The sequence below is a fragment of the Pongo pygmaeus genome, chromosome 23, assembly GCF_028885625.2.
Source record: "Pongo pygmaeus isolate AG05252 chromosome 23, NHGRI_mPonPyg2-v2.0_pri, whole genome shotgun sequence".
NCBI lineage: Eukaryota > Metazoa > Chordata > Mammalia > Primates > Hominidae > Pongo > Pongo pygmaeus.
This window is the reverse complement of record NC_085931.1, coordinates 51,272,870-51,280,508: the sequence shown is the minus strand read 5'-3', so window position 1 is coordinate 51,280,508 and position 7,639 is coordinate 51,272,870.

Sequence of the window (7,639 nt, the reverse complement as noted above, 5' to 3'; positions counted from 1 at the left end):
CCAGGGTGGTCTCGATCTCCTGACCTCATGATCCGCCCTTCTTGGCCTCCCTAAGTGCTGGGATTACAGGCGTGAGCCACCGTGCCCGGCCTCTTCCTTTTTTTTTTTTTTGAGACAGAGTTTCACTCCTGTTGTCCAGGCTGGAGTGCAATGGTGTGATCTCTGTTCACCGCAACCTCCACCTCCTGGGTTCAAGCGATTCTCCCGCCTCAGCCTCCTGAGTAGCTGGGATTACAGGCATGTGCCACCACAGCCAGCTAATTTTGTTTTTTCGTTTTGTTTTTTTTTTTTTTGTAGAGACGGGGTTTCTCCATCTTGGTCAGGCTGGTCTTAAACTCCTGACCTCAGGTGATCCACCCACCTTGGCCTCCCAAAGTGCTGGGATTACAAGCATGAGCCACCACGCCTGGCTAGATGCTGAGACCTCCTGGCTTCTCTTTCAAAACTCTTAACAGAATTCAGTGTTGCTTGCCTTGCTCATTGATGGCAAACTTGGTGGGGCAAGAGATCATGTCTGTGTTCTGGGCACTGAGCCCCAAACCTGGCATAGCATAGGTGCTCAGTAAATGTTTGCTGGATGCATAAATGCTGCCCCAAAGGAGCCTAGCCCAGTAAGAGAAATAACGCCCACAATAGCCATGATACAAGTTAGATTCTGCCACTATACTTCGTCTTCCTCCACACTTCCTCGCTGTCCTCATTCCCTGGCTTGTTCATGCCTCCACCTGAACTCCAGAGTTAGCTGTCAGAATTGACTACAGTGCCAATTTCAGAATATTCAGGCCATCAGAGTCACCTGGGCTCATCACTGAAGTCTTCTTCCACCTCCCCTCTTGAACTGCAGAAGACTGGTTTTGGAGGTGAGGGCAGTCACAGTTCTGGAAAGATGAAGAATTTGCTCCATCAAACTCCCTACTCTGTTTGCAGAGTGCTTCCCGGCACTCATTGCTTCAACACACTGTGATAAGTTTACTTTTCTCATTTTCCACCCATGCCTTGTAAAAGGTGGAAAGATTTATATAATCTGAAGAGAAACCAGAGCATGCACCCATGCCCATTGTAAACTCAATGATCTCCTCAGTCTTCTAGGCCTCTGTTCTTCCTCTGCTTCACTTTGCTGTTACTTTTCCTCCTCCAAACAAGTTTCTACCTGAGTCTTCTTCCTCATTCAGGAAAAGATCTTGCTTGATCATTTTGTCTTATATCTTTCATCACCCCAGTTGTTTCCCTTCTCCTCTGATTTTTTATTATTCAAGACCTTGTCTCAGGCTGTTTATTTTTTTTAGAAATGGGGTCTGTCACCCAGGCTGGAAGACAGTGGCATGATCATAGCTCACTGCTGCCTTGAACTTCTGTCCACAAGCAATCCTCCAACTTCAGCTTCCCGAGTAGCTAGGACTACAGGCACGTGCCATCGCCTTCGTCTACTTTTGTTTACTTATTAACATAGAGATGGGGTCTTGTTACGTTGCCCAGTTGGTCTCAAACTTCTGGCCTCAAGTGATCCTCCCACCTCAGCCTCCCAAACGGATGGGATTACAGACATGAGCCACTGCACTCAGCTCCTCTGAGGGTTTTGTTTTTAAATGCCTAGGTCTCTTCCACTATAGGAACATCTTCACTTGCCGTGGTTAACTCCTTAACATGGAGTCCTCATTTTCTGTCTGCCTTTTCACCAACCATTCCTGGCGCTACCACTTATTAGCTGTGTTACTTGGGGAAGTTACTTACCTTTCAGCACATGAGTCTTCCCACCTATAAAATGTGACTGATGATCCCAGGTGTTAGGTGCAAGAGCAAAAATAGATGCCGGCTCCCTAGCTCACTGTCTGGGACTCCTGTGCTCAACAAATCGTTCCCCTCCCCACTTTATTCTTTAGCACTGAGGTGCAACTTCTGCTCTCTCCCCTTCTTCCAAATCAAACTATTATTAATTACCAATAACCTTCTCTAACAGACCAATCAAAATGTCCTTTTCCATAATATGTACTTGTTTGCCTCATTAAAGGTGTGGGGTATCATGCAGGGAATGGAATAGACAAGCACAGTACTGGTAGCAAAATTTCCCAGTGTACATCTTTATGTCATTTTGACTTTTGAACCAAATAGGTTTTTTTTTTTTTTTTCCCTCTACTCATTCGTCCCTCCCGGCTGATTTAAGTATTTAGCATTTTTGACAATTTCCTTCCTGTCTGCTTTGAAAACTAAACTGTACTGATTTTACCCCCTGCCTGACTGCTCTTGGTCATTTTTTTTGTTTTGTTTTTTTTGGGACAGGGTCTCGCTGTGTCGCTCAGGCTGGAGTGCAGTGCCATGATCACGGCTCACTGCATCCTCAACCTCCTGGGCTCAAGCAATCCTCTTGTCTCAGCCTCCCAGGTACCTGAGACTATAGGCACGCACCACCATGCCCAGCTATTTTTGGCAGAGATAGGGTCTTGCTATGTTGCCCAGGCTGGTCTTGAACTCCTGAGCTGAAGTGATCAGCCCACCTCAGTCACACAAAGTGATGGGATTACAGGCATGAGCCAATGTGCCCGGCCTCTTAGTCACCTTTTGAAGAGGCTTCTCCTCTCACTCCTGGAAAAGAAGTAGGGGAGGTTTCCTCAAGATTTGATCCATTTGGGAGGCTGAGGTGGGCGGATGACTTGAGGTCAGGAGTTCAAAACCAGCCTGGCCAACATGGTAAAACTCTGACTTTACAAAAAAAAAAAAAAAAAAAAAATTAGTTGGGCGTGGTGGCGGGCGCCTGTACTCCCAGCTACTCAGGAGGCTGAGGCAGGAACATTGCTTGAACCTGCAAGGTGGGGGTTGCAGTGAGCCGAGATCGCACCACTGCACTCCAGCCTGGGTGACAGAGTGAGACTCCATCTCAAAAAAAAAAAAAAAAAAAATTGATTCACCTTTCCTCCCCTTGGACACGCCTTGCACATCTGCAAGACTTACCTTCTGAGCCCACAGGCTCTCCAGTTTTGATTCTTGATCTTTAAAGGCCGCTACGTAGACACTTCCAGCTGGCTTTCACTGTTACCTAAAGCAACATCTCTAAATAGAAATTTTGTTTCTTGAGCCCTAATTCAATGAACACGTCTTCTGAGTGTTTTGTTTTTATTTCAAGCTTTTAAAAACCTAGTTTCTCGCCCAGGTGCAGTGGCTCACGCCTGTAATCCCAGCACTTTGGGAGGCTGAGGTGGGAGGATCCCGTGAGCCCAGGAGTTTAAGACCAGCCTGGGCAAGAAAGTGAGACCCCCATCTCTATAAAAAAATTTTAAATTCATCAGGTTTTTTCTCTGAGACAGGGTCTTGCTCTGTCCCCCAGGCTGGAGTGCAGTGGCACAACCATGGCTCACTGCAGCCTTCACCTGGGTTTAAGTGATCCTCCCACCTCAGCCTCCCGAGTAGCTGGGCCTACAGGTGCGCACCACTACACCTGGCTACTTTTTTAATTTTGTAGAGAGAGGGTCTCACCATGTTGCCAGACTGGTCTTGAACTCCTGGGTTCAAGCAATCCTCCTGCCTCAGCCTCTTGAAGTGCTAGGATTTTAGGCGTGAGCCACTGTGCCAGGCTTCATCAGGCTGATGCTTTGAAATATATCATCCCTGCAATTACATGCAGAATGTATTGGAGGTGGGGGTACTGAAGATCAAGTGAGAAACCAGCCAGGCTAATGCAGTGAACTGGTTAAGACCTAATGATGTAGGTGATCTAGCGTAGACAACGGAAGTGGCCAAAGAAAGGAGGAAAAGAGATGAAGAGGTACAATCAACCCAGCTTGGTGAAGAATTAGTTAAGGAAGGAAAGGAAGCAGCAGAGTCCAAGAATCCTCCTAGGTTTTTAGGTTTTATTGTTGGGTTGATGGTGATGTCAGTTACTACAGGGTTGGGGGTGGGGCATGCAGACAGGTCAAATTCTGCTTTGGATTTATTGCGTTTGCAGTATCATTAAGATAAGCTAAGTGCTCCCAGCACTTTGGGAGGCCAAGGCAGGCGAATCATTTGAGATCAGGGGTTCAAGACCAGCCTGGCCAAAATGGTGAAACCCAGTCTCTACTAACAATTCAAAAAAATTAGCCGGGCTTGGTGGCGGGCACCTGTAATCCCAGCCACTGGGAGGCTGAGGCAGGAGAATCGCTTGAACCCGGGATGCGGAGGTTGCAGTGAGCTGAGATCGCGCCACTGCGCTCCAGCCTGGGCGACTGCTGAGTGAGACTCCCGTCTCAAAAAGAAAAAAAAAAAAAAAAAAAGATAGCTAAGTGCTTGGAAATGTTGAGTAGACAATTACATATACAGGTCTGGGGCTCAATGGTAAGGGTTGGATATGAATTTAGGAGTCATTCACATATAGATGGTTAAAGCCACAGAGGCTTTAGGCCCCGGAGCAGGTGAACCTGCCCTTTTTGATGCTTATATTCCAATAAGGGAGATGGAAAATGAAGAAATAAGACAATTTTACGGAGTGGTTAAGTTTTATGAAGAAAACACAGCAAGACGAGCATAGAGAGAAACAGGATGGGTTTGAGAGTTGTGACAACCATTTTTGGATAGGATAATTGGGTAAGGTCTCATATTTGTTCAGCGACTAGGCAAAGATCCAGGGGAAAGAGCATTCCGGGCACAGGAAACAAGTGTTAACAGCCTTGAGGGGGCATGAGCTTGGTGTAACTAAGAAAAAGGAATGGGCTGGTGTGATGGCTCATGACTGTAATCCAGCACTTACGGGGCGGCCAAAGTGGGAGGATCGCTGGAGGCCAGGAGTTTGAGACCAGCCTGGGCAAAACTGCAAGATCCTGTCTCTACAAAAAAAAATTTTTTTAATTAGCCGGTCATGGTGGTGCATGCCTGTAGTCCCAGCTACTTGGGAGGCTGGGACAGGAGGATCACTTGAGCCCAGGACTTGGGGGCTGCTATGAGCTATGACTGTGTCACTGCACTCCAGCCTGGACAACAGAGTAAGACCCTAGTATACAGCAAACAAAGGAGGGCCTGGGTTTGAGCACTGATGCAACCCATTTCCTGGCTAGGTAAGAGGATGAAAGCGTGAGAGATAACAGGAGACAGAGGAACACATCAGAAGACAGAAGGAAATCTACAATTTGTGGTCTCAACAGGCAAATGGTCATGTCCACTGGACTTAGGGAGATTGTTAGTGACCTTCAAGAAAGCTCTTTTAGTGAAATGATAGGGGTAGAAACCAGATTGGAAGACTGTAAGGGGAAGCGAGAACATTTCTGGAGAGTAAAAATGTGGCAGCAGTTGGCAAGGCAGCAGCTGGAATATGAGCTTTATCATGGGATGGACTTAAGCATGTGGAGGGAGCGAGGGCCCCAGTGAACACATGGAGAGAGAATGGGTAACGGAGGTAAAAGTTACCACAAGGCAAGAAAAGAAGGATCCTGAGCAACGAAGAAGGAACCAGAAAAAGAAGGGAGACAGATCTCTCTTTCTCATAGTTTGGAAGCAGGAATTTGAGGGCATTTTTCTGATATCTCTTAATTTTATCTGTGTACTAGTAGGCAAAGTCCTCAGTTGAGGGAGAAAGGGGGTTAAGATTTGAAATCAGAAAAGGTCTTAAATTGGGAAGGGTAGCCGCACATGGTGGCTCGCTTTTGTAATCCCAGCACTCTGGGAGGCTGAGGCAGGAGGATAAGGCCAGCCTGGGCAACACAGTGAGACCTCATCTCTACAAAAAATTAGCCAGGTGTGGTGGCACACACCTGTAATCCTAGCTACTCCAGGGGTTGAGGCAGGAGGATCACTTGAACCCAGAAGGTCGAGGTTACAGTGAGCTATGATCACACCACTACACTCTAGCCTGGGCAACACAGACCTTGCCTCTAAAAAAACAACGTAATTGGGAAAGAAGTGGTAGAGTGAGCTGATCAGAGCAATACAGGAAGCCTGCTGGACAGTGTCAAGGTCTCACTGGGGGGTAGGTTACAGTGGATTTACAGGAGTCTTCATATGCCCTGTAGTGACTTTTTTTTTCCAGCAATGCTGGGCTGCTTTTGGGTGCTGGGGGTCAGAGTTTTTCCTAAGTGGGAATGTGGTCAGATAGGTCAAGAAAACAGAGCGGCAGGTAAAGCATGGGTATTAGCAAGCGTGTTACTGAAATTACAGGCTACAGAATCTAAACTGGATTAGGCGGGTGTGGTTGATGAAGTCAACATAGCCAGAGGAGTGGGAGCCAGTTGGAAGGAGGAGGTCATGGTCCAGGATGCTGAAATTAGTGACTCTGGAGGGGAGCATGGGTATGTGTGAGGGGGCTGGGCTGGAGGAAGGGTTGAGAAGCCCAGGTTATAGGTGGATTTTCCATGTGGACACTAAAGTCACCCAAGGTGATGGAAGGACACATCTGTGGTGAGGAAAACTGGGTCAGACGCTAAAGACTTGACAATCACCTTTAATTCTACAATATATTACTCCTTAGCCATTTATACATTTTTAAAATAATGCAAATTTAAAACAAAGCCTTTGGTAACAAAGGTCTTTACAGTCTCTGCAGTGATCTGTATTCTTCAATAAGAGCACCTACCTGTGACAGGCAGGCCCTCCATGTTTTTGAACATCTGGTGCGTCTCTTCTTACCCGTTTTTCAAGGTTTACTTCTTTTGTGGTGACAGACGGGATGGCTCTACCACTTTGTACAACAGGCCTTAAGATCTTTTCTCAGAAATCCAGGGATTTTTCAGCAGAGGCAATTGGGCATCTCTTTTTTTTAGACAGAGTCTCGCTTTGTCGCCCAGGCTGAAGTGCAATGGTGCATTCTTGCCTAACTGCAATCTCTGCCTCCTGGGTTCAAGTGATTCTCCTATCTCAGGCTCCCAAGTATCTGGGATTATAGGCACGCACCACCACACTCGGCTAATTTTTGTATTTTTAGTAGAGACGGGGTTTCACCATGTTGGCCTGTCTGGTCTTGAACTCCGGACCTCCAGTGATCTGCCCACCTTGGCCTCCCAAAATACTAGGATTACAGGCACGAGCCACTGTGCCCGGCCTTGGTATAACTTTTGAATCCAATCTGTCCTATTTTGGTTTCACCCATGACAATGAGTTTCAGTTAACAGAATGCATATACATCACATGCTTAGAATAGCGCTCAGCTTATAGTAAGCACTCAATCAATGCAACCTTCTATTGGCTAATTAAATTATTCTGAGCCGGTTGGGCACAGTGGCTCACGCCTGTAATCCCAGCACTTTGGAGGCTGAGGTGAGCGGATCACCGGATGTCAGGAGTTCGAAACCAGCCTGGCCAACATGGTGAAACCCTGTCTCTACTAAAAATACAAAAATTAGCTGGGTGTGATGGCGCGTGTCTGTAGCCCCAGCTACTCAGGAGGCTGAGGCAGGAGAATCGCTTGAACCCGGGAGGCAGAGGTTGTGGTGAGCGGAGATCATGCCACTGCACTCTAGCCTGGGTGACAGAGTGAGACTCCGTCTCAAAAAAACAAAAACAAAAATAAATAAAAATAAAAATAACAAATTCTGAGCCTCAGCTTCCTAATGATCTCTCTCATAGCAGTCTGAGAATAAAATCAGATACAAAAGTATCTGGAAATGAGTAAATATTAGTTCCTGTCCATTCTTCCTCTTTACCATTCTAGAGGTGTTTCACAATTACATATCCAACAAGTCTC